The following is a 27,753-nucleotide window of genomic DNA, read 5'->3' on the forward strand; positions in this document are numbered from 1 at the left end:
TTATTTCCTTGATTCTAAATGATAGCTGTGCTGCGTATAACAGTCTTGGTTGGCTATTCCAATGATACCTCCTAACACACTGATAAGAACTTTTATCCCAATGGATAAGAGAGAATCTTTTATCTTCTTGGCCATAGTTGGGGTGAGGTGCATGTGGTCATCCACAACTGTCTAGCTTCCACTTCCCCTGAAGCTCTTTACTCCCAGCACATATTGAATCTTTGGCTTTATGCATGGTACACCAGGCCAGGTGGTTCTGGAGCTTCTCCAGCTTACTGGTTACCAAGGCCTGGGCTTAAGCCAGAGGCACATGGCAGTGCTCAATGCACGGGTGCACCTGTGGCATGGAAGCCTGGTTATCCTCACAGCAGCTAGTGCTGAACCAGAACATGAGGCCCTGCATCTTCCAGATATTCCCCCTCTCCACCCTTTTCACATGGAGTCCACCACCTCCTGCACCCTGCTCCAGTCATTTTTAAACTTGGTCTCTTAATGTTGTCCCAGGGTTCTTGGATATTCTGATCATGATTATTAATTTTCTTCTCTCCTCTCTCCCTCCCTCCCTCCCTCCCTCCCTTCCTTCCTTCCTTTTCCTTCCTTCCTTCCTTCCTTCCTTCCTTCCTTCCTTCCTCCCTTCCTTCCTTCCTTCCTTCCTTCCTTTTATTTTGTTACTGGGGATTGAACCCAGTAACTTAACCATTGAGCTACAATCCCAGGCATCTTTATTTTTTGAGACGGGGTCTCACTAAATTGCCGAGGTTGGCCTTGAATTTATGACCCTCCTGACTAAGTCTCCTGGATCACTGGTATTACAGGCATTCACCACCACATCTGAAATTCCTGAATTTTTATTAGACTTAAATAAAAATATCTACTCCTTCAACAAGATGTGACTTCGATGTCAATTAAATAATTCAAAAGGAAATAGAATAGTATGGGTCACTTTCTGTATTCCAGGCTCTGAGCTAAATGAGAAAGATGAATTGCAGAAAAGGTCACATAGCTCCCATGTGGAAAAGTTAGGATACAAGTGTGAATTTCTCTGGTTATGAAGCAAAGATTCTAGATAAGAGTCCAGAGGCTATATCTGACTCTGCTCTTAATGTGCTCAGACATATTTGGTATGATTTGTATAGTGGTTTTCAAATAATTTGAATTATCAATATTTAAAAGCTAGCTGGCTAAACATAGAGATCCAGATTTCTGATTTCTCTAAAACAAGTCAACAGCAGTGGCTCAGCCTGACTACTGTAACTCAAGTCAGATAATAGACAACCCCTTAAGTGTATGTATGTGTGTGTGTGTGTGTGTGTGTGTGTGAGAGAGAGAGAGAGAGAGAGAGAGAGAGAGAGAGAGAGAGAGGGAGAGAGAGAGACTCTGTGTGTTGTTTTTTCAGTGCTGAAGGTTTTTAATTGAAGGTTTCCTTATACTTGGCCTGAATTCCTCAGTAGTACCTATAGGCAGGGAGGCTTCCTGGGTGTATGACCTGTGCAGCGCTACAAGTTCCCATGCTTAGAAGAGCCTTGTGTTTCACTATCATCATCTTGAAATGCATTATAATCTTTAATCAAGGTTTTCACATTTTAATTTTGTACTAGGTTTCACAAATTATGTAGCTGATCCTACCCATAGATATTTACATTTACAAGTTTTGCCTTAAAATTTCTGAATATATTTATATTTATATTTTGCTGTTTGTTTTATCTTTGCCAAAAGTTTTATCAATTTAGTAATGAAGTAATAGTAGATCATTCTTCCCTATTTTTTAGGAGTGATACAGATTTTATGAGTCCTGCAGCTTATATGACTTGCAAGATCTATATAGACACACACAAACACACACATAGACATATATATGTATATAGATACATATGTATGTATGTATAATTTAGGTACAAAAATAAGAAAAAAATATAACTTTCACAAACTTTATAGAATTGTATGAACTGTCAACTTGTTGCTGGGGCCACTCTCAGGATCTTGAAGCTTCACTTCATTTGCTTTGTGGGGAAATCTGCCCCTTCGAGGAAGATTAATAATTCTATCTTCATATTGCAGCTAGATTTACATATTAAGTTTTAGGACTTTTGTCACAAAGAAAGTGAAGCACCTAGGAGAGAGACTGTGGGTGTGCTTGATTCTGGAAAACATTCTAAGAAAACTACAAATCAGGATATCTGACAAGACATCTTTAAGATGCTTAGGGATTTAATTAGTGTCTTTCCTTTCTTCCTATAACATTTATGGCCAAATATTTTCAACCTTGCAGACCATCTATACCAGCTCTATTTGCCCTTCTAACTCAACTTATCTTTGTCTTTGGTAGGGTCTGTTTTTTTCTTTGAGGCTGTTCTCCCAAATTTATCTACAAAATTTATTCTCTACCAAATTTATCTCCTCAAAATACATGAGTGCTTTCCCTGTTTTCCTAAAGTTCTGCAAGACAAGATTTAAAAGCTCCACATATAACAAGATATATCCCTTAACAAATACCAGATGTTTGCTTATTCTTTTATCCTTTACAAAGTCATTATTTTTATATTCAACTCACGATTATAGCACCCTGTTTGTCCAGCTTCTTAAAGTTTGGTGAGGGGTACTTCAACCTACATTGTTCATTTAATCTTTACAACAATCTTGTGAAGTGTAATTACCCTTATTTAGTACATGACTAAACTAAGACACAGAATGATTCATTATATCACCTTATACTTATCCCTAGAAGTGCTTAAAGCTGCTATTTGTACACATGTAATTATGTATATGTTGCAAATACTAGACTTCTATATTTAATTCATATATTTATTCTCCTCTGTAGTTTTCTCAATAAAAGAGATATTATCTCTAGTTTCCTCTCTTAAATCCTCATTAATATGTCTGAGAAATAGTAAACACCTAATTATTTATATTGGTTGATAGTTTAAAGAACTAAAGACTAAAAACTGTGATTATAAGCTATACTATTTTTTCTATTAATATGAGTATACAGTGTATGGTTTACTGACAAGCTTATACATTTTAAAAATGTCAGTGCATTCTGATGGATAATAAAGCAGCAGCTAATCAAAGATAAGCTAGTCACTTGCTCAGGAATTAAAAGAAAAATATTTATTGCAAAATAGACTAAAGATCAAATCATATGAGGAAATGTTTTCATTAAAAAACACTATCACAAAACCTTTAACATGCTATGTTTTACATGATTCTGCTTATTCAAATTTCTTTTTTTTTTCTTTAATTTTTTGAGTGCTGGGGATGGAATCCACTTCCTCATGCCTATGCATGCTAGGCAAGCACTCTACCACTGAGCCACAGTCCAAATTCCCAAAGTTTTAAACTCAAGGACTGCCTTACTTTAATTCAGAATCCCTTGTTATGTCAAACTACACAAAGACACTTATTAAAATGCTATATTTTTCTATCAGAAATTGGCTATTTTGGCAAAAACATAGTTCATATCAGAACTTGAAGATGTGTATATTAAAAGTCCTAGAAAAAAGACTTTTTGTGTTACAATAACTTAAGGACTTGCTTGTTTTCTGGGTATTTCTAATTTTCATGATTAGTTTAATAATCAATCCTTAAGGGAAAACATTCTATAGAAGGTATATTGGTGTGGTATATCAAAATATTTTGTTTGCAAACTACATTTAAAAGTTATATGAAGGTGATACGTGGCAGCGCACACCTGTAATCCCAGTGGCTTGGGAGGCTGAGACTATTTCAAGTTCACAGCCAGCCTCAGCAACTTAGCAAGGCCCTGAGTAACTCAGCAAGACCCTGTCTCTAAATAAATTATAAAAAGTGGCTGGGTAGAATGAAATAGACATTATTACTTTATGTATGTATGTGACTATATAACCAATGTGATTCTACAATATGTATACTCAGAAAAATGAGAAATTATATCCCATCTATGATATATCAAAGTATATAAGTGCATCCTACTGTCATGTATAACCAATTAAAACAAATAAAATATTAAAAACTGAAAAAAAAGATGTGTCTTAGTGGTTAAGTGCCCCTGGGTTCAATCCTTGGTACAAAAAAAAAAAAAAAAAAAGTTATATGAAGTGTTTCTCAGTCAACATTCTGAAACTGGACATTATATGATTTAGAAAAAATAGTATATTTGTTCTTAATAATTTAAGAACATATTTACTATATACTAAGATTGAATAGGAGAAAAATAAAATATTTTAATATGCTCCTTTAATAACTGATAATAGAGCTGGTTGTAGCTCAATGTTGGAGCATTTGCCTAGCATATGTGAGGCACTGGGTTGGATTCTCAGAAACACATAAAAATAAATAAATAAAATAAGGTTCGTTGACAACTAAATTTTTTTTAAAAAAATAAAGAAATGATAATAATTGTTGAGTACAATTGGTTGGCATTTGATATGTATTTATTTCATATCCCTTTCCTTTTTCATGGTGTTCTAACTTGCTATGTAAAATTTTGGAATAATAGTGTTTTGTTTTGTCTTTATAACTTCAACCTAAAAAACTATGATAATGGTAACTTTGCCAGGAGTTTATATCTTAACAGAAGTTTGTAAGAAGTATATTACTTTATAGCTTTTTTTTCTTGTCAAAATGATTAACATTATAGAACCTAGAACTTATGCAGAAAACTGGTAATCAGACACTCATGAGTCATGGCTTTGCTTCCAAATACAAGGCTACATCTTAATTCTGTGCCAGATTTATAGAAAATGAGTCTTTTGATATATTATGAGAATATGGCTATAAAAATAGTATGATAATAAATTAATTATATATTGTTAGCAGTTATACTAGAAGTTACTTAGATGAGATTGTATTTAGGTTTTACAGTAATTTTTGTAACTCATGTATTTTGTTGTGTGCTAGAGAGATATTTAGTTAAAAACTGAAAGTTTATCAAATGAAACGGTACATAAAAATTCTTCATTGTTTTAAGGAAAAGAAGCCCACTTAGATAGCAAAAATATAAAGAAAATCTACTATATATCTTGACTAATTTCAGCAGCATGGCAAATCAAAATATTAAAATAGATATCCTACAAGCATAGACTAAAATATAAAATGAATGTGTGTGCATCATTACAATCAGTGGTTACATGGGAGGATCATGTAACAATGGGTGCCACTGATCAATTCTCTGGGAAATACAGCTTAAATGTTTATATTAGACCCTTGTCAAGTTTCATGCAAAAGAGTAAAATGATCCCATCCTATTTCTAAATGATTACTCTGGCTTCTGTGTGGAGAACAGGTTTGAGGCAAGCAAGAACAGAAGCTGGGGATCAGTTGAGAGGCTGTGGGGGGAGGACAGAAAGACAGCCAGGATGCAGGAACAGCAGTAGAGAGGTAAAGGAGTGGAATGGACTTAGCAATGGATTGTATGTGGGAGTAAGGCAAGGAGAGTTATGCAATGGTGATTTCCAAGTGTCTGTTTGAATATGAGAGACCTGAAGGAGTCAACTTAAGAAATCAAGAATTTAGTCCTATGTATGTTCTAGAATATGCAAGTGAATTATCATTGCCGTTATTGTTCTAGTACTGATTTTTTTTTAAGTTGGGGAACGAGCCCAGTGGTACATTACCACTGAATTACATTCTCAGTTCCTTTGATTTATTTACTTTTTAAAATTTTGAGACAGAGTATCACTAAGTAGTCCAGATTAACCTCAAACTTGTGATCCTCCTGATGCAGCCCCCAAGTAACTGGGATCACAGGCATGCAGCACTGCACCCAGCCTGAATTTTAACTTTCACTTATAGAACTTTAAACATGTAAAAGTACGGTTTTTGAATTCTATATATCACTATAGGTCACTGCAACTTCTTACCAAAGGGCTCTTTTAGCTGGACACTGTGGATGCCTGTAATCCCAGAGGTTCAGGAGGCTGAGGCAGGATCATAAATTCAAAGCCAGCCTCAGCAAAATCGAGGCACTAAGGAACTCAGTGAGGCCCTATCTAAAAATAAAATACAATATAGGACTGGGGATATGGTTTAGTGGTAGAGTCCCTGAGTTCAATCCCCAGTATCCAAAGTAACAAATAAAACAAAACAAACAAACAAACAAACAAAAACAGCCCTTTTAGTCTACTCAAAAGACTTTTTCCTCCTCTACCCCTCTTCTTCTTCTCCTCTCCCTCCCCTTCCCTCTCCTCCTCTTCCTCTTTCTCCTCCCCCTCTTTCTCTCCTCCTCCTCCTCCTTCTTCAGTACAAGAAATTGAATTCAGGGACTCTTAACCACTGAGCCACTTCCACAGTCAATTTTTAAATATTTTTTGAGACAGGCCTTGCTAAATTGCTGAGGCTGGCTTTGAACTTGTGATCCTCCTGCCTTAGGCTTACAAACCATTGGGATTACAACTGTATACCACCATGCACAGCTCAATTTTACCTTCTTAAAATGAGTTTCAAAGATTTATTTCTTGGCTTACATTTAGGAAGAGAGACCACTTATTGGATTCCAGTGACCTACTCATGAATAATAACATCAACTTCTAATATGTATTGTGTACCTACTCTCTGCTAAATGTTATTCTTTCATGTCTTACACATTAGAACAACGTGTAGGAAAAGATCAGAACTAAGGCTTAGGGAAATTAAGGGTGATGGTCATGCATCATAGCTAGGATCCAAACACTTCAGTCTGACTCCAAAGTGTGTACTTTGACCACTTACATTTTTCCTCTCTAGCTTAGACTTTAGTTTCAAATTGAGATATTGTTGAAAACTAAACTTTCTGGATTGATGCTTGCACTTCATTTTATTATTATATCAGATATTCTGTTTAGGGAGTATACCTACTTTGTTAAATGCTTAATTTGTTTTATTAAGCCACTTGACTCAGCTAAATGTTTCCATCTACATGGCAATCCAGCAAACTGCAGCTGCCTTTTACTAGTTTCTTGCAACCTGGTTTCAGTTCCTTTCCTCTTCCACTAAAATCTTTTTTGGGGACCATCATAACTCTCTTCTTGACAAACCATGTGACTCTCTCTTAGACATTTCCTGGCTCCATGGTGACTTCCTTTCTCCCAAAGCCCTTTCCACCCTTTCTAATTCACTGCATGTCAGTTCATTCCTGCTACGATAGCAAAATAGCTCAGACTGATATGCTATAGGTAATGGAAATTTATTTCTTACAATTTTGGAGTCTGGGAAATCCATATGCAACAAAATGAAATTAAAACCTTATCTCTCACCATGCACAAAACTCAACTCAAAGTGGATCAAGGACCCAGGAATTAGACTAGAGATCCTGTGCCAAATAGAAGAAAAAGTAGACCCTAATCTTTATCATGTCTGATTAGGACCCTACTTCCTTACCAAGTCTCCTAAGACGCAAGAAATAAAATAAAGAATCAATAACAGGATGAATTCAAACTGAAAACTTCTTCTCAGCAAGAGAAACAATTAGTGAGGTGAAGAGAGAGCCTACAAATGGGAGCACATTTTTACCACATGCACATCAGATACAGCACTATTCTCCAGGATATATAAAGAACTCAAAAAACTTAACACCAAAAAAAAAAAAAAAACAAACCCTAAACAAACAAAACAAACAACCCTAAGGAGTTGAACAGGCACTTCTCAGAAGATGATATACAATCAACCAACAAATGTAGGAAAAAATGTTCATCATCTCTAGAAATTAGAGAAATGTAAATCAAAACTCCTCTAAGATTTCATCTCACTCCAGTCAGAATGGCAGCTATTATGAAGACAAACAACAATAAGTGTTGGAGAGGATGAGGGGAAAAGGGCACGCTCTTACATTATTTGTGGGACTTCAAATTGGTGCAACCAATCTGCAAAGTGGTATGGAGATTCCTTAGAAAACTGGGAGTGGAACCACCATTTGACCCAGCTATCCCATTGGCATATACCCAAAGGACTTAAGTTGGTCCTTGATTCTCTGTGGTTATAATCTTTGTCATTGTGCTGTTGACCCCAGGGTGCTATTATAGAGTGCTGTGGCCTGCCTGTTGGGCCCTAAGGCTCCAGGTCAGCAATGCACCTCTCAGTTGATCTTTACACTCACTTCAGGTTATAAAAACCTTAGTCAGAGAGATCACTGCATACCTGGGGATTTAGTCTCTCCCACTCTGTGGTGTGTGGTACATTCTTTGTCTTTTTCTCAGCTGGGAAAAAAAAAAGTTTATAATGTTTGAGAGCATGATCTCTTTTCTTGAGAGTAGAGACAAGGAGATGATACCCCCATTCATTTTTTTCTCCTAATTGTGTTCAGTGTTAAACTTGTGTAACTCAAAATGGATATTAACCATATTTTGAACTTGTTCTCACAAAATATCATTATTCAAGTGACTAACAAGTAGAATATTTAGTTTCACTTCTCTGATTTGAATTTCAGTTCTTTTTCTGACTGCCGTTTACATGTTTCTGGCAGTGGAATTAGATGACCAACAGCTGACTCTTGATACACTGATTGCCTGATACTGTCAATTCCATCTTAACACATTTGAGTTCTGGTGAGTTTTCTTGTGTAGGTATCTAAACAAGGAACATATCTGTATACTAATATGATGTGTCTGTATCTTTGAAAAATTTGCAGAGAAATTCAGTTGTAACTATCCTTAGATATGTAAAAATAATAGTTTTGAAAAGATTTCTTCTCAAAACTATTCTGTGTACTGACATGAAAGTAGAAGTCTGACATTAGAAATGTAACTAAATTCTAAGGCAGGTGTTATAAGGTGTACATCTGTAATCCTAGCAACTCAGATGCTGAGGTAGCTTTCTCGTCTACTTTGGAAGTAGTTTTAGAAGACCCTAAAGTAATTTAAAGAATACTTATGACTTTGCCTGCATTTTACTGTTCATTGCTAGCTACTACCTAACAGTGGGGTCTAGCAGGAGGTAATTAGGTTGTTGAGGTGTGCCCTTGAAGGGAATATTGAGACCTTGACCCCTTCTTTTCTTTTTGCTTCTTAGCTCTCATGAAGTGAACAATTTCTTCTCTGGGGGGGGGGGCTTTTCATTATTTATTTATGACAAATATCCTGCATCTCCAATTCTCTCTGGTCAAAAATTCTTTGAGACGATGCCATCTGCCTTGACCAATAGGAGAATGGGGTCATCTGACTCACCCATCCTGTGAATGGCCCCGCAGATAGCATAGGTCTTAAACTGGCGGTTAAACCTGCCGGTGACTTTGCCCTCCTGGCCACGTTCATCTGGATGGACACGTGTTCCTTGGAACCAATGATTCGGTTGCTGGCGGAGCATTTCCGCGGCATGTACAGGTCCACGAACTCGCCAGCGTGGTTCTGTATGCTGAAGCGCGCCTGCTGCCTCCACCATGAGCCCGAGAACAGAGAGAACAATTTCTTCTGTTACACACTTCCACCATGATGTGCTGTCTCACTACAGACCCAAAGTGACAGAGCCAAGTGATCACTGTAAGCCCAAATCAATCTTTCCTCTTGTGAGTTTGATATTGCAGCTATTTTGCCATAGTGATGGAAAGCTGACAAACACACCTGGCAAGGATTTTGAAAAAAAAAAGTCACATAATGAAAAATTTACAGAACAAAAGACATGGCTTTTTCAAAAACTAACTTTCAAGGAATGGAAAAGAAAGAGGGAATATTATTAGACACCAACCAGTCTCATTATGTTGTCCTTATTTAGATTTTGATTCACACAAACTATTTTAAAATTATGACATTTATGAAAACATTGGAAATCTGAATTGAAATGCATTCTGCTGTCATGTATAACAAATTAGAACAAATAAATAAATTTATTTTAAAAATATATATAACCCAGACTATGGCCCCAATTTAGACCCTAAATGTATGTTAATATTGAAGAGTTACTGATAAAGTTCTCAGGTGTGATAATGGTACTATTATTGTGTTTTTGTAAAGAGCTGTTTTCTTGGACTGGGGTTGTGGCTCAGCAGTAGAGGGCTTGCCTAGCATGTGTGAGGCACTAGATTCAATTCTCAGCACTGCATATAAATAAAGTCCATTGACAACTAAAAATCAATATTTTAAAAATAGCTCTTTTCTTTTAAAATATATGTTAGAATATTTATGGAGGAAATTACATGACTTGTGAGATTTGCTTCAAGATAATATGAGTAGGTAAGGGTATAGATGAACAAGCTTGTCCATATTGAAGATGATTAATAGTACTGGATACATGGAAGTTTTTTGTTTTGTTTTGTTTTTTACTATTATTTCTATTTTATAAAATGTTTATCTTTTAAATATATGAGTAGAAAAATTTAAAGATGAAAAAATATCATGAATGAAATTTGCCTTAAAACAATCCAGTTGTGGGATACAGGAAGTAGAATAGGTGGTTGTATAGTTTTATGGGTTGGATGTGAGGTGTTCCCCAAAAGCTCACGTGTGAGACAATGTAAGAAGGTTCAGAGGAGAAATGATTGGGTTGTAAGAGTTTTAACCCAATCAGTGATGTAATCCCCTGTTAAGGATTAACTGAGTGGTAACTAAAGTGGCAGGGTATAACTGGAGGAGGTAGAAATTGTGGCCATGGCTCTGGGTATATATATTTTTTAAAATAAATTTATTTATTTGTTCTAATTTATTATGCATGATAGCAGAATGCATTTCAATTCATAGTACACATATAGAAGGTGTACAATGAAAATCAGAACCTCCTTCCCCCAAAGCTGATGATAAAAACTAGAATTATTACTCTAATCTTCTCCTTGTCTTTGCCCAAGAACTGATTATATGTATTTTTAATAAATTATTATTATTATATATTTTATTATATGCATTATATGTATATATGTACATATGCTTATGTATTTTTTAATAAACTTATTTATTTGTTCTAATTTTTCATTTCTCTGGTTGTACACAAAGTAGAGTAACACCATTTGTGTCTTCATACATGTACTTAGGGTAATGATGTCCATCCATCTCATTCCACCATATTTCCTACCTCTGGGGTATTATTTGTATCTGGCAAGTGGAGACTCTCTCTCTCTGCTTTCCGATCACCATGTGAGCTGCTTCTGTCAGCCACTCTTCCACCATGTATGATGTCCAGCCTCACCTCCAGCCCCAATGAAGGAGCTAGCCTTCTATGGACCAAAACCTCTGAACCCATAAGCCCTAAATGAACCATTTCTTTTCTACAGTTGTTCTGGTTGGGTCCTTTTAGTTATAGCAGGAAAAAAGCTGACTAAAACATATAGATTAAGAAAGATGTATAACCATGAGTTGTGGATAGTTGAAGCAGAGAGATAGATGCATAGTGTATTGCACTATTGTCTTAGTCCATTGGGGCTACTGTAACAAAATACCATAAACCAGGTAGCTTAGAAACAACATAAATGTCTTTCTCACAATTCCAGAAGTTAGGAAGTCCAAGATTAAGGTGGTGTTAGATTTGGTATCTGGTGAGGGTCCACTTCTTTTATAGACAAACTTCTTCTCATAGTGTCTTTACATGATGGAAGGGGTTAGTTAGTTTTCTACAGTCTTTTTCATGGGACATTAAAGCCCTTATGATCTTATCTGCCAAAAGCCTCAAGTCCCAATATTATCATCCTGGGGGTTAGGATTTCCACATAATTTTTTTGAGAGGTGGAGCACAAACATTCAGACCATAGCATCTCCACTTTTGTATGTGATTGGCATTTTACATAATAAAAAATTAACCATTACACAGAGGAGCAGTAGGAGTAAACATACATTTGTGCTTATTTGACAAATCATAATAATTATAATTATAGAGAAAAATCACAGTAGGAAGCAATGCTGCTACATATTGGTGCTGACTTAGTGTATCATTCTGAATAGCCACCCCCAAATCTTGGGCAAAAATTCAGTTTCAGTTTATCTGCCAGAATAGATTTAGCTATGTATCAGAAATAAATCACTTGTTGAATAAAACAACAAGGCCTATAAATATGTTCTAGGTATGTTCTGCTCATTAGAATTCCTTAGGGACTCATGTAAATGGAGCAGCCACAATATCAGCTCTTGCCTGTTGTATGCCAGAGGGAAAGTAGGCTCTAGACCATCTTATTTGGTGAATAAGGAACCCAGTCTAGAAATGACATACAACATTTCTTATTATAATTCATTTGCCTGAATCAGTCACAAAGCTCTATTCAACCACAGAAGGACTTGGAAGCACACTGCTGCTATATGCCCAGAAGAAAGGAGAATCAAAAACACTTGGTAAAGAATTCTAATAACTTCCTTGTTAAAAGACCCTATGTTCTGATGTTGAAGCTGCATGATGCTTAAGCCTCTGGGATGACTGCATGTAGTTGCCACTTCTAAGACATCAGCTAGATACAAGCACTCATTCATCCTTTTGGACTATCTCTTGTGACTCACAGTCATACAACATATTGCATGCAGAGATTGCATAGTGAGTGTGAGGTAATTAGTTGACTTAATTATGAGTTCATACATACGTTTTGTATTGTTTTGTGGTGCTAGGGCCTTGCACATGCTAAGCAATACCCAGCCTCTGCATTACATGTTTTTTAAAGTGTTCTGTTTTTAAAGTATCGGGTTCTTGTAAACAAACAAACAAACAACAACAACAACAACAACAAAAAAAACAACTTGGAAATGATGGAAAACTAAAAAGAATGGGGGAGGAAATCCCTCATGATTTCTCCACCTTAAGATAATGAAAGTTCATATTTTAGTGAAGTTATTTCCAAAGTTTCCTATGCATTTTCAAAATTTAGCTTTCATAGTTATCAAAATTGTAACTTTTTTTTTAAACTAGTGACTGTAGTTGAGGAGAAAGGGGGATTATTCCTTTATCACCTATCAGAAGGGTCACAGCAAACACCCCTATCTCAAAAAACAGGTTAATGAGAGAAAAACATGATAACTTTTTTTTGATCATAGTTTTACATGACATAAGAGTCTTCACATTGCAAACCAAAATGCCCAGGGCAAACTACTGATTTTTATGGTTAGGCTCCACGAAGAATGAATAGAAATATCACTAGAAAAAAAATGGCATAATCAGATGTAATCAAACTATGTAGGAAAACCTGGCAATGCCTATTAGTTCGGATTTTTCTTGGCCTTCCTTTTGATTGTAGGACAGGGCCCCCCTGGAGTGAAGATCTTAATTTTTTAATGACCAGCTCTTGGGCAAAAGACAGGGGGAGATTCGAGTAATAATTCTAGTTTTTATCATCAGCTTTGGGGAAAGGAGATTCTGATTTTCATGATTCACCTTGGGAAAGAGTAATTCTGGTTTCTGTGACTCACTTTGTTGTGTGAAAATGAAGGGTGAGAGCCATGAGAGAGTAGGTTAGAGAGAAACTACTTCTGAGGCTACTTCTGAAGTCCTTATTTCAGGGAAAAGCCCAAATACAGTCTTAATCCTGCTATTACAAAATATAACAAAATGCTGCTATAACAAAATACCGGAGACTAGATAATTTATAAAGAACATAAATTTGTTTTCTTATAGTTCTGGAGTCTGAAAGTCCAAGATCAAGTTGCTGCAAGTTCAGTAATCTGGTGAAGACTTATTTCTCATAGATGGCACCATGTTATGTCCTCACATGTCAGAAGAGAAAAAGAGAAAAACCCAAGCCTTTTTCTATAAGGATCCTAATCCTATCCTCTGTCTTCATGACTTAACCACTTTCCAAAGGTACCACCTCTTAACACTGTCACATTGGCCATCAAGTTGCAACAGATGAATTTTTCAAGACACAGACAACATCAGTGAACTTGCTTCAATAGCTTATCTAAATGTCCTTGAGCCAGAAAATGACTTTCACAAGCTTTAAAAATTTTTCTTTTAAATGTTTTAGCCCTCTTCCTTGTAACAGAAGTGTTTTAACATGGTTATATAACACTTAAATACTAATGACTAATTAAGAGTTTCATGTCACATTCTGTGTTTTGGAGCAATATATTCCTGGTTTAAAAAATTAGCATAGAGCTGGGAATATAGTTTAGTTGGTACAGTGCTTGCCTGGCATGCACAAAGCCCTGGGTTCAATCCCCAATTACACAAATAAAATAAAATAAAAATTAGCATAAGACCAGTCAATAAAGAAGAAACAAATGAAAAATTACAATAGTTGGTTTTATTTGCTTTTGGTATTTTATTCATTCAGGTTATTTATAAAAAGGGAACAGCTTTGGAAATTCATATTACTGTGAAATTTAAGTCCTAAATTTAAGATCCTAGTTATCCTTCAAAGTAATAAAAATCTGTTGCTGATTAAAGCATGACTGATTAATATAGGGAATAAATCAGCTAAACATGTTACAATTGGGATGATTTCTGAAATGCAGAAACTGTTTATAGATTAAGCTTCTTAGAGATCAAGGCTAATATGTGCAAATCTTTAGCAATTATGACCCAAACTTTGCCAAGAATTCTTCTTTCATTCATTAAAAAATATCTTTTAGTTGCAGATATTCACAATATCTTTATTTTGTTTATTTTTTTATGTGGCGCTGGGGATGGAACCCAGTGCTTCATGTGTGCCAGGCAAGCGCTCTACCCCTGAGCCACAATCCCAGCCCTCATTCATATTTTATTTGACATTGCATTTCATGTGCAGATTTCATTTCAATCAATAAAGGAAATCACAGAAAATTTAATTGACCAAGAACCTACACAAAGATCTTGTAACTTTATCATCTTCCATCTATTTCTCAAATAATTATGCTAGTAAATAAAATAATGTCATAGCAGATTATGTACTTCTTCGGGGCTGAAACCATGAATTATTGACCTTTGTAATACCAATTCCTAGCACATTGTATTGCACAAAGGAAACACCTAGAACAAATATAAAAACCTATAAACAAATATAATTCTATTTGTATGTGAAAGGCATTTGAGTTCTCCATGCTTATTTACTTTCCTTGTTATTCAGTCTGGAAGTCACAAACTAACATGACTATAGTTCTTGAATCTAATATATTACAAAATAACAAATTTCCAAGTTAACAGAGCGATATGTTACAAAAACAAAACAAAGTCACAAACTAACATAGCTGCAGTTTTTTAATTTAATGGTAACAAAATAAATAACCTAATGTTACAAAAATAGCAATTGTCTTAAAAAACAGAAAGCAGTTCCAGGACCCAAACCATGATAAAATAAAATAAAAATTAAGGTACTGACCATGTCTTTTTTCTTTCTTTGTGGTGCTGGGCATAGAACTACCCAGGACCTTGTAGGTAGCACTCTACTACTGAGCTACAGCCCCAGTCTTTTTCTTTTCTGGTGGGACTGTACTAGTGATACCCAGGACCTCATAGGTGCTAGGTAAGAACACTATCCCTGAGTTATATCTCCAGCCCCTCTTTTTTTTTTTATTTAGTATACATGTAAAGAGGAGTTAGACCAGGTTAATTGAATAAACTTTCATTTATTAAAATGGTTAAGGAAATCACCTTAATATAATAAGACACAAATTAACTCTAAAAATTCATGCAACTTTCTTTTTTTCTTTATTAGTTCAAAAGCATTGCAGGATCTTGAAATGTGCATACTGTTTTTAGGAAACAAGTATATTGAAAGGAGCATACATTCTCTCTCTCTCTCTCTCTCTCTCTCTCTCTCTCTCTCTCTCTCTCTCTCTCTCTTACTGTTGGTGTCAAAAGTTCAAAAGCTTTATAAGAGTTATTAATAAATCTTTGTGTCACTTATTGTTTCTTTGTCATAGATTTTTACATGTACTGAGAAAGAAATTTTGGTTATCTGAGCTTTTTGGTTTTTAGAACTTTAAGAAAATGGAGTACTGAGTTACATCCAAGGACCTACAGTGATTTTCTTGTAGATACTATGATTGCAATTTTCCTTTAAAAAATGAAAAGCAGCTCTCCCAACAACCAATACTAAACTATAGCACTTATACAAGAGGAAAACAGTCTATTGACAGAAAGTGTGTTCTTCAGTGTGTTGTTATGATAAAGGCCTCCACAAGTAAGTGTTGCTGTGCTTAACAAAGTAGTTACACCAGCAAGGAGAATTTCTGAACTCCAGGTTTCTTCACAGATGAGTAAGAATTTCATACTCAGGACTGACCATTATACTTATTAGGTAAGGGCTAAAAAGTAGTCAGTGGTCAATAGTTGACAGCTATTTATAAAGTGGTTCTTGGAAAGAAGAGATTGTGTATATCTGGTGAAACTAAACCATAGGTATGAAGCATTGTGAGAGTTCAATTGACCAGATGTTTGATCTGTAAAACTTGTCATTGTAGATTTCTTCTAATAACTTGCTTTGTATACTGCTTGGTACAAAGTTTAATTGCATCAATACAGACTTATGGAAGAGTTCAAACCTACTCCTGAGTTTCTAAACCCATGTTTGTACTTGTGTCCATCAAAGAAAAAGAGAACTGTTTACCAAGAATTATAAGGAAGTATAAGAACTAAAACTTTGCTGGTTAAAATCAGAGTTTCTCAACATTGGCAATATTGATATTTTAGGCTGGAAAATTCTTTGTTATTGGGTGTCAGGAGCTGCCACATAGGAGCTTAGTGCCCCCTAGCTTTGAGTGATGGAAATGTGCAGACTGGCTTCTCTGCGTGAAAGCAGGTGGCTCCCCATCTCAGCTCAATGGAGTAGGTCATTAATCAATGGAGTGGGCTGCCTACTTGTTCCTTTGTAATACTACTACTACTACTACTAATTATTATTATTATTATTATTATTATTATTATTATTATTATTATTAGACAGAATGTCCCATCCAATCTCCCCTTGTGTGCCCTTTATATAAATAAAGAATTCTAGTGGCTTGCTCTCTTTCCAATAGACCCATAAGGTCACAAGAGCCATCCCAGATTTTGAAAAGGTATTTTTGTGTGTTTGCATGCTTTCTTCGCCATTTTCTCAGTTATTGATGTAGTCAGATTTTGTGAACCCAGCATAGGTAGCCAGCTCGGTTAGATGGTGATAGTTGGGTGTCATCCTATGCATTGTAAGACATTTAACAGCATCTCTGAACTCTATCTTCTAGATGTTAGTAGCATTCTCCCAGTTGTAACAATCAAAAAACTTCCAGATATTGTCAAATGCCCTCTAGGAGACCAAGTCAACTCCCATCACCATAACTGACAACTTCTGGGTTAAATTAATAGTTGTTGATTTAAAGTATGGCTAGTTGGTTGATTTCACTTCTTGTTTTTACTACTCTACAGCTCAGAAGTTCCGTGGAACCCAAATTAAATAATCTTCCAAGGCATAACTAGGAAGGTTTATTTTACTTCTAAAAAACTACTAAAATATTGCAATTTGCTTTTGATAGTTCCAAAATTAAAGTTTTATATTAAATATTTAAAGGGTAATCAAGGGCTGTAAACTTTATATGGACAAACATTACCTCTTCTTAAAAAAATTACAAGTTTTGCTAAGGTGACACCCATGTGGAGTGGTCATCAATTCTTGTTCTTGGTTTAATAGACTAAGAAATTCAATTTTTAAATACTATTGAAGGTAATTGTGCTCCAAAGAACTGATGTGCATTAGTCAAGTTCATCAAGTTTATTGAATACTGATACATTGACATGAACATAATGGGTTAATTTACTGAAAAAAATAGCAATTATTCATTTATATCAAGTGCCCCACTTAAGCACTTTATGTGGATTATCTCATACAATGCATTAGTTTGATCACCATCAGACTATAGAAGTATTTGAGCTTAGTGAATTTAGGTCAAACTACTAATAAGTGATGAAATTAGAATTCAAATTTAGATAGTCTGACTCGAAAGACATACTCTTAATAATAGGGGTGCTGATTCTTAGATTCATTGGTCAATTTATCATACCTGTCACATTAATTTTTTTCAGTATAAAAAGTCAATATGTATACATTGTAGAAAATTCAGAATGTTCAAGGTGATAACATCTATATTCCAATTAGAAACTCATAATGACTATCAACATTTTGGTATACTTTCTTCACTCTTTTACATGATTTGCATGAGTATAACTGACCACATACTACAAAAGCAATATTAAATATTTTGGGATATTTAGTGTTTTTTCATGAAGTAATTTCCTCAAGTCATTAGAAATTCTTTTTCTTTTTTCTATACTGAATGTTGAACTCAGGGCTTTGTACATACTTGACAAGCACTCTACTGCTGAGTTATATCCTCAGCCCTAGAAATTCTTCATAAATGTAGTCTTAATAGTTTTAATCATGTGTACAAGAATCTTTTAAAGCCCCCCCCCCCCCAGTCCTGGGGATTGAACCCAGAGCTGTTTAATCGCTGAGCCACATCCCCAGACCTTTTATTATTTTTGAGACAGGGTCTTGCTAAGTTGCTTAGGGCCTTGCTAAGTTGCTGAAGCTGGCTTTGAACTTGCAATCCTCCTGTCTTAGCCTTCTTGCTGAGATTTCAAGTTTTAAAAATATAACTATTGCTATAGTAAATATCTTTCCATATAAACCTTTGTGTTCTGAAATATCCTATAATTTCCAATAGGAAAATTATTGAATTAGGTCATGTGAACATTTGGAAGGTTCTTGATATGATTTGGTAACTTTCCCAAGTCCTACTTTGTTACAATTTATAGCCCACCAGGATATGAGTGTCCACTGTACTCTTACAAACGGAGTTTAAAGCAAACTGTTAATTAGATTTATGGGGAATAATATTCCTTTGTTTTTGTTAATATTAATGAACTTGCACATTAATATGGTATGTGGTAGGCATTTGAATTTTGTATTTTGTGACTTGACCATTCATGTATATATTTCTCCATTTATTTAAGATGTTAGTGTTTTTTCTAGCTCTATTCTCTTTGTACTCACACTGTACTATATTATGAACAGTTCCGTCCCTAATCTGAATTCATCTACATAAATATCTGCTACTGGGTTATGGTTCCATAAGGCCTGTGCCATTTTATCTATAAAAAGCATAGTAAAGAAAATCATACTGTACTTTGTAGAATTATTCTTAGGATTAAGATAGTGTAAGCAAAGCATCTAACGCATTGTTTGTCATATAACAGATGCTATGCCTAAATCAAATCAAGCTTTTGATTTAGGCAATCAGAAGTTTTGCTCTTGAACTAAAACCACAAATTCCATTTCAGAGTTTAGGAAAACGAAGATTAGAGAATAAGGGTTTGGTTTCTTTTTGTTTTCAAAACAGTATCTCACTATGTTGCTCAACTTGGCTTTGAATTCTCCGCTATGTTCAAGTGATTCTCCTGCCTCAGTCTACTGAATAGGAGGGACTACAGGCAGCACAACCTGCCTAGGAACATTAAGTATCTTTCAAAGATCACTAACTATTGTTGTAAATTGCAGATTTAGGTTTTAAAATCTTTTACCACAATTGACACATGAGTGGAATACTCTTAGTTTTGGTACTGGGGATTGAACCCACGGGTGCTTACCCACTTGGCAACATCCTCAGCCCCTTTTATTTAGAGAGAGGGTCTCACTAAGTTGTTTAGGCCCTGGTTAAGGCTGGTCTCTCCAACTTGAGATCGTCCTGCCTGAGTCTCCCCAGTTGGCGGAGAGTCTACAGTGTGGATGTCACTCCAATACTTTTGCAATTCTTGCAAGACTACTAAGAATTGTGAGCTGTTGAATCCTTTTGGCAACTGATTTCCAATCCCACCGTCTATAATAACCCGGAACCCACACGGATGCCTCTTTTCATTTAAATGAGAAGAGGCACAGATAGAGTAAGCGACGTTTTCTGTCAGCATAAGAGAAGTTAGCCTTGTTTTTTAGACGGGGAGGCAGTGTTCTAGGGGCCACAGTTATAAAAGCAGAACTAAAGCAACGAAGGGAGGGGCCAGATCACTGGAGAGCTGGGAACTTCAGGGTGTTTGGGGAGCAGTTCTGTTAGGGAAACTGGGAGGTGATGTTGTAAATAGAGTTTTAAGTTTAAAAGTTAGGTGTTCAGAGAGTCCAGCGGCGTGGGGGCAGGCCTGGTCAGCTGCCGGGCGGGTTTGTCCAGTACCAACCGGGGCGCCCCAGCGGATCTGCTCCTGCGGGCGGGGAAAGGGGCGTGTAGGTCAGCGAAGGGCAAGGGAAGCCGCCTCGGGATCTGGGATCCTGGACGTCTAGTGGGAAACCAAGTCCCGCCAGACGAAGAGCCGAAGGTCCCCGCGTAGCAGGCGCCCCAGGCGTAGTTCGGCACTTCCGGTAAGAAGCCCGACGCCCCCAGCTCCGACCCGGTGGCAGCGCGCAGGCGCTTGGGGCCGGCGGAGGCAGCAGACGCGGAGGGAGGGGGCGTGTGAGCAGCGGGAAGCCTCCACTGCGCATGCGCCTTCTGCACAGCCCTCGACTGAAGACGGGCAATCTCTGAGCCGGAGTCGCGCACTCCCGGGACTCTCGGCCCGGGTCTCTCTTCTCTACTCAGCGCAGCGTCGCGTCGAGTCCCCAGAGAGCTCCGAAGGGGGTGGGGAGGTAAGAGTGCCCAGAACGGGCCGTCTTGGCCTCTCCTCACCCCCGCTGCCCTCGCGGAGAGGGTGGGATGGCCGCTGGACCCGCCGACTTGGACATCGGGTCGGCCCTCCCCTTCCTCTAGGAACCGAGTCCCGGCTGTCGACCTGTTCCTTGCCGAACCCTCTGAGCTGGCCGGGGAATCCCAGCCCTGACCACACCGGGCTAGGAGGGCCATCAGGGCTGTGGGGTGCCGGGTCCCACCCACTCGGGCCGCCCGGTTCTGAGCGCTACTAGGATTTGGACCCCTGGGCCCCGGCAGACGTAGGGGAAGCACCGCTGGTCGCGCTTGGGGAGGGGGTGTGACTATAGGAGGCGACTGTGGCTCCCGAGGAGTGGTGGTCTCTACGCTGAAAAGACTGGGCTCGACAGACGAATCTGTCATAGCCGCCTCGAATCTCAGTGTCCATTCCCTCACTGGTGCGTTTTCTCCTCCTCGTAGTCCGCAAGGATGCGATGCTGTTCTGCCCCACTACCTTATCTTTGGTACCTTTGAAAAGATGTCCTTACTTTTTACCCGTTAACTTATTTGTACTACCGTAATTGCAAATTATTATATTCCAAATTAAGAATGTTCCTGTTAGTTTGAATGTATAAAAATCGGCCCATAATTTTGATATTAAGTTCATTTTTTATTTAAAAATAATTTGTTGATCAAATTATTCATTTGGCCTCTTGATTTGGCAGAAGATTAATGGTTTGATTCAGTATAAGTACATATAATTTTTCACTAATTTTTTCTCGTCTGATTATTAAACTGTATAGTGATAAAAATTTTGAAAATTATTAGGAGTAAGGAAAAGTAATCATAGTCCCACCATATAAAGGTAATCCTTCACTGTTAATGTCTTGACTTTTTTCTTTTTCCCTCCTGTGCATTTTCTTAATTTAAGATGATGAGATCTGTATACAGTTGGATTGCTTGCTTTCCTCGTGTTCTTATAAAGCCCCATAAATATGACTGACTTTCTGATTATGCAAGTAATACATGAGCAGAAAATCTTTTGAAATAACTACATTACAGATAAAACTAAATTCTAATGTAATTGTTATCTCTAATCATAATGTTAGATAATAGTACTACAGTTTATTTAACATTGATTGGGGATAATCACATTTAAAAATTATTGAGGACCAAAAGAATTTTTATTTCCTAATGCAGTTTATTTACCATTTTGGAAGTTAAAAATGCAGAAAATTTATTTTTTATTCATTTAAAAATAACCTTAAACTCATTAAATAATTTTGTTGAAAACTTTATTTTCAAAAAACAAAATTTAGTGAGAAGGATAGAATTGTTTTATTATTAATTTATTAATCAATTGTTTTTCCATGAAATGAATTTGGGGTGCTCTATCACTGAGTTATATCCCCAGCTCTGTTTGTTTGTTTGTTTGTTTGTTTGTTTGTTTTGAGGTCAGATTTTACTAAATTGTTAAGCGTGGTTTTGAACTTGTAATCTTCATGCCTCAACCTCCTGAGTTGCTGAGATTACAGGTGGGGGGCTGGAAAATTATTTTACATTGAGGTAAATCACTGGCTTTATAAACACATGAAAACAAATTTTATTTCCTTGTGGTGCTGGAATTGGGATTGAACCAGTCTTAGAAGCAAGGGCTGTACCACTGAGCTACAGCCCCAGCCCTGCACTGAATTCTTGTGTTTGCTTCTCTGTTCTGTCTGGTGTGCTATTTTGTTTAGGTAAAAGCATATGAAGAAAATCTATCCTAGATAGATATGTAGTTGGGAAAGGAAGAACCTTAAAGACTCTTAAAAAGATTTTTGGTATCTTTCAGGAGTCCTCAGTCTATAGTTTGAGAAAGTCTAACTTAACCATTCTTGTATTGACAGACTAGTAGGTTGTTTTCACTTTTATACTGTTATAATTGAATATAACAATTCAGTTATATACAAATAATTATTATAATCTCAGTATTTGCAATATTGAAAATTCTTTGTGATGTGTGCACAAGAGCTGGTGTTTCTCTAGAAATTGCTTGGTCATAGAATTCTTTTTTTTTTTTAATCCACATAAACATTACTTTTGATGCCTCTATAATTTTCTTTTTAAATTTTTTTTATTTTTTATTATATATGACAATAGAATGCACTTTGACATACATGCATGGATTATAACATCCTATTTTTGTGGTTGTATATAATATGGAGTTACATTGGTCATGTGTTCATATGTGAACCTAGGAAAGTTATGTCTGATTGATTCTAGTGCCTGTATAATTTTCTATTGTGTCCTACGTTGGTATTTAGATTATTTCAACCAATAACAGATCATAATCTTTGAATGTTTTTAATAGTTTAGAATTACTTTTTAAAATTTCTAAATAATTACTAGATCAAACATTAGAAAAACTTTTGAGGCTATTAATACTTATTGTCACATTGTTTTCCTGAGAGATTCTTCAGTTTACTTTCTGTCAGAAGTGGCTCATATGTTTTTTAAAAAAAATCATATCCTTACCAACACTGAATACTTCTATTATGAAAAAAAACTTATATTTCAATTTAGTAGGCAACAAGTCACGTTTGTTCTACTTCTCATTACTTTGATGGTTCATTGAACATTTTTTCATGATCTTACAGGTTGTTATTGCCACTTATAATCCAATGTCCAAGTGTTTTTCTAACAGATTTTTATTGTCTCTTATATTGTAAAGACACATACTATAATTTTTAAGGAAAAGAACAAATTATCTTTTTTCTCTGTTTATAAAAGTACATGTTTATTTTAAAAAGGAAATAGAGATGTACAATGTGGCTTTAAAGGGTTCACATAATCCCATTCCCATATTTTTAGTATTAATAACAGTTTGATGTTTGTCCTCTATATTTTTTCCCATGTGCTTTTGTTAATACCATTTTAAAACAGCTTATTTGTAAAAAATGGGTTTATATTATACATAATTTTATATATAAAATTTATACATAAATTTTCTTTTGTTTAACAATGACATATTGGATATTTTTCCTGTAGAAGTGTATATAACTCTAGGCAAAACTATCCAGAGTGGTTTTGGGAACATGAACAATCTAGTTATCTGATGTCAAGCTCCTGTCCTTTTCTGTATTCTCTTCCTTGGTGATCTTATCCGTTAACAACTGTGTGTTGCCAATTTCCAAATTTTTATCTAAGACTTCTCTCCTGCATTCCAGATCCTTATATTCAAAGACTTTTGGATATCTCCCCCAGGATGTTCTCAAGGTACTTCTGACAACAATCTAAAAGTGAACTCATGGTTCCCCTTAATCCTGTTCCTCTCGTATTGCCTGTCATCTTCAGTGGTTCCACCATCTGTGCAGTTACCCATAATGGAAACCTGACAGCATTCCTAACCTTCTGCCCTGTTTTCACTCTTCAAAAGTTCTCATTCTGTACACTTTTCTCTTTCCTTTTTCATCCTCACTGCACTGTCTTAGTTCAGGTCCTCATGTTTCTTGCTTTACCATTTTTAATGAGTTTCCTTACTTTTGGTCCGTTTTCTGATTAATTTTTCACATTGTTACCAATTTTTTGAATAATCATAAATTATTATATAATCTTAGAGTATATAAATGGCTCAGTGAGTAAAACTGTTGCCCCAACAAGTTTATCATGTGTACACTTTATTTAAATAAACTTCTTTAAAACAAGAAGCATATCTTTCATTTATTTTGTGTCTTTTATTATATGTGGTAGATTACTGACTCAAAAAGTACATTTTGATTGATTGAATATATATTTGGGAAATATATATAGTTTAATAAGATTTCATGTTAAAAGTTCTCAATGTACAGTATTCATATTGCCATATCTTTTACAACTTGTTGGATTATATTATAAACTTTTTAGGCACTTCAAATAACATAATTCTTAGTTGTACATTACTATATAGAGATGCACGTTCAGTTTTACTTCTTTCCAAACAGTAAGCTTTTATTTCTTATTACAATAGCTAGGGCTTTTAATATTATGTTGAATTAGAGAGGTGAGAGAAGTCTTTTTCCCAGTCTTTGAGGGAAAGCAGGTTTTTATAATTAAATATCCAGTTAACTGTAGATATCTTGTAAATATTGATCATCCACATGAAGAAGTTCTCCTCTACTCCATAGTTGGTTGAGAGGGTTTTTATTGTGGTTGTTGTTGTTGTTTGGGTACTGGGGATTGAACTCAGAGGCACTTGCCTACTGAGCCATATCCCCAGCCCTTTTTTGTATTTTATTTAGAGACAGGGTCTCACTAAGTTACTTAGCCTCACTTTTGCTAAAGCTGCCTTTGAACTCTGCATCCTCCTGTCTCAGCCTCCTGAGCCACTTGGGGATTACAGGCATGTGCCACTGTACCTGGCGTGGTTGAGAGTTTTTATCATGAACAGGTGCTGTTTGTTTTTTTTTAAGTTTTTTTTTTCTTTTTGTATCAATTGATATGATTATATGATAATTTGCTGATATAGTAGATTACAATGATTAATTTGCAAATGTTGGGTCAGCCTTGTATAACTGAATAATCCTATTTGGTCATGTTATGTAATTCTTTGTATACATTGTTAGATACAATTTTCTAATATTTTGTTGAGTATTTGTGCATCTATGTTAATGAGCAAAATTGGTCTATAACTTTCCTTTCTCGTGACATCATTATTTGGTTTTGATTTTAGGGTAATGCTGTCTTAAAGAGTGAATTTGAAAGTGTTCATTTTGATTCTTTTTTTCTGGAAGAAATTACTGAGAATTAGTATTTTGTTTTTCCTTAAATGTTTAGTAAAATTCACCAATGGATCCATCTGGACCTGATGATTTATTTTATGGAAGGTCAATAATTATTAATTTTTAAAAATAGACATGGGTTTGGGAGTTATCTTGAAGTGTGCTTTTGAGAAATTGATCCATTTTATTTAAATTATCAAGTTTATGAGCATAGAGTTGTTCATAGAATTCTTTATTTTTCTTTTAATGTCTATGGCTTCAGTAATGATAAATACACTCTGATTTCTGATGTTAATAATTTGTTTCTCTTTTTTCTTGATCTTAGTCTATCAATTTTATTGATCATTTTGGAGAACAAGGTTTTGGTTTTATTGGTTTTCTCTGTTAACTTACTGCTTTCCTGTATACTGTTTTTAATTTCATTGATTTTTGTATTTATTTTTATCTTTTCTTCTGCTGGGTTTTTGGCTGAAATTTCTGTTGTTTTTTGTTTTGTTTTGTTTAAATACTGGGGATTGAACCCAGGGATGCTTTACCACTTAGTTACATCTCCAGTTTTTTTTTTTTTTTTTTTAATTTTGAGACAAGGTCTCACTGAGCTGCTTAGGCACTCGCTATGTTGCCGAGGCTTCAAACTTGTGATTCCCTGCCCCAACCTCCAGTGTCACTGGGATTATAGGATTGTACTGCTGCACCTGCCTCCTTTTATTTATTTTTTTCCTAGTTTCCAGAGTGGATGCTTAGATTATTGATTTCAGGTTTTAATTCTTTTAAAAATATATGCATTTATTGCTATTAATGTCTCTTTAAGCACTGCTTTCACTATAAACCCAAAAGTTTCTCTTTCCTTCCCCCACCCAGTACTGAGGATTGAATTTAGAATTTCCCACATGCTAGGCAAGTTTTCTACCACTGAGGTAGATCCCCACCCCTTTTTAATGTTATTTTGAGATAGGACCTCACAGATTGCAGAGGATGACCTCAAACATGCAATCCTCAGTCTCCTGAGTTACTGGAATTACAGATTGTGCCAGCACACCCAGCAAGCCTTTCTTACATTTTAAGATTTCTGCTGTCAATTTCCTTGATCACTTTTTGTTCTCCATATGTTCCTTATTTATGGCTTCCTGTTTGTTTCATAGTTGCATTGTATTTTCTCTTCTCTGAGAATATTCCTTGAATTATTACTCGGCTTCCTGCATTCTCTCTTCCTCCAAATCCCTTTAATTGGCTTGGTGTCTGTGTTTTGTTAACTCTTCTGTATGTACAGAATAACCACAGTTTTAAAAATGGAAACAAAATAAATAATATGCTTTATTGAATTAAGGTATGATATCATTGTTATTGAAAATACTTTTGAAGTGTCCCTGTTGCTTTAAATTTGTTGTTCTCATATTATTGTTCCTTTGAAATTGATCTTTTCTCCCTGGCTACTATACCTTGGAGATTCACTAGTTTACTGTAGTGTCCAAGTGTAGATTTCTCTTTACTTATGTTGTTTGGTTCAATGTATTACCTGTATCTGTTCTGTTGAGTTTTCATCAATTCTGGAAAAATTTCTCTTACAGTCTTCTAATAAAGTTAGTTTTTCATGCTCTCGATTTTTTTTTTTTTTTTAATTCTGGAATTGTACTCAGGGTCTCATGTATGCTAAACTCAATCTTTACCAGTTCATCTATGTCTTTTGTTTTTCATTTTATCTCTTCCTTAGCTCTTATAAAGTGTTTCAGGTAATTTCTTCAAAAAGTTCTTTCAGTTCATTTCATTCTCTTAAACTCTGTCTAATCTTTTTAACCCACATTTCAAGTCTCTTTCTAGACCACAAGTGTCCTTAGTTCACAGGACTCAATCATAACTGGTTCTTGTAAAGCTCTCTCAATTCTTGTCTCTTGTCTCTCATTTCCCACTCCTGTTCTCTGCTCCAGGCAACCTCCCATGTGTTTAATTAACTATATCCTTTTGTTTGTATTTATTATTCAAAATTTGTTGAATTTTCTTGTGTTACAAGAGTAACAGTTTGCAGCAGCTTGGAAATGTAAACAACAACATTCACCATAGACAATTTGAAAAACTTTGCTGTAAAGTGTTCTGCCTTAATCAGGTGCAGTGGTGCAAACCTATGATCAGCAACTCAGGAGGGAGAGGCAGAAGGATTGCAAGTTTGAGGAAATCCTCAATAACTTAGATTCTGTCTCAAAAGTAAATCAAAGGGCATAGGGATATGGCTTAGTGGTAGAGGCCTCTTGGTTCAGTCACCAGTACCACATACATACAAAATCCCAAATATATTTTAAAATATGAAAAATAAAGTATTTCACCTTCTGGATTAATTTAGCTGATTTTCTTTCTTTCTTTTTCTTTTTTGGTACTGGGAATTTAACTCAGGCATTTTACCACTGAGTTACATCCCCAGCCTTTTTATTTTTTATTTGAGAAAGGGTCTCGCTAAATTACATATGACCTAGCTAAGTTGCTGAGACTGGTCTTGAGCTTTTAGTTCTCCTGCCCCAGCTTCCTACCTCAGCCTCTCAATTTGCTGGGATTACAGGTGTATGTCACCATGCCCAGCAAGCTGATTGCTTTCTTTTTATGTCATTTAATTTTTC

The 27,753-nt window shown here is 35.7% G+C and overlaps 1 protein-coding gene and 2 pseudogenes across 5 annotated transcripts in view; 1 reads left to right on the forward strand and 2 right to left on the reverse strand.

Annotated features, from left to right (window-relative positions):
- Positions 1-456, reverse strand: LOC101956862 (protein FAM136A pseudogene; annotated as a pseudogene).
- Positions 457-8,995: 8,539 nt separating this feature from the next.
- On the reverse strand, positions 8,996-11,115 carry LOC101957149 (small ribosomal subunit protein eS21 pseudogene; annotated as a pseudogene).
- Positions 11,116-20,000: 8,885 nt separating this feature from the next.
- Positions 20,001-27,753, forward strand: part of Zfyve16 (zinc finger FYVE-type containing 16) — a 41,597-nt gene continuing 33,844 nt past the window's right edge. For 3 of the 5 annotated variants that reach the window (XR_005728661.2, XM_040273783.2, XM_040273785.2), the window contains exon 1: positions 20,252-20,410. The gene's annotated coding sequence lies outside the window, so the exon portion shown is untranslated. Of the gene's footprint in view, positions 20,147-20,251; positions 20,411-23,617; positions 23,667-27,753 lie in introns of those variants that run through there. The other 2 variants (XM_040273784.2, XM_078044333.1) reach the window with 2 other exon arrangements.

The sequence above is a fragment of the Ictidomys tridecemlineatus genome, chromosome 1, assembly GCF_052094955.1.
Source record: "Ictidomys tridecemlineatus isolate mIctTri1 chromosome 1, mIctTri1.hap1, whole genome shotgun sequence".
NCBI lineage: Eukaryota > Metazoa > Chordata > Mammalia > Rodentia > Sciuridae > Ictidomys > Ictidomys tridecemlineatus.